Here is a 623-nt window from a genome sequence, read left to right as displayed (position 1 = left end):
TTAGGCAAGTACTGGACTGCAGCTAAGCCCCCGAGTGGGAGGGTTCCTCACCACTCAGTAGGATTTTTTAAACTTAGGCGAGTACTGGACTGTAGCTAAGCCTCTGAGTGGGAGGGTTGCTCACCACTCGGTAGGATTTTTTAAACTTAGACGAGTACTGGACTGCAGCTAAGCCCCCGAGTGGGAGGGTTGCTCACCACTCGGTAGGATTTTTTATACTTAGGCGAGTACTTGACTGCAGCTAAGCCCCCGAGTGGGAGGGTTGCTCGCCACTCGGTAGGATTTTTTTTTTTGAAACTTAGGCGAATCAGATTCGCGGCTAAGCCACCCACTAGGGGATTTTGGACACATGTATAAGTAATAACAATCATTTAGGAGACTGCAAAACCATGTCTTTGATAAACAAACTGAAAGGTACTTCTTATTACATCTCAATAGTCTGAATGCTTGAGTGTTAAAGTGGCGGAGAAGCTCCGCATTCCAGGCGCGTGGCTCATCTTTCTTGTGTTCCACATCGTATAGGTGATATGCACCGTTGTGGAGCACTTTGGTGATGATGAAGGGGCCTTCCTAGGCAGGAGAGAGCTTGTGTGGATGTTGCTGGTCCACTCGGAGAACCAGGT

The sequence above is a fragment of the Triticum dicoccoides genome, chromosome 3A, assembly GCF_002162155.2.
Source record: "Triticum dicoccoides isolate Atlit2015 ecotype Zavitan chromosome 3A, WEW_v2.0, whole genome shotgun sequence".
Classification (NCBI taxonomy): domain Eukaryota; kingdom Viridiplantae; phylum Streptophyta; class Magnoliopsida; order Poales; family Poaceae; genus Triticum; species Triticum dicoccoides.
This window is presented reverse-complemented; position numbering follows the sequence as displayed.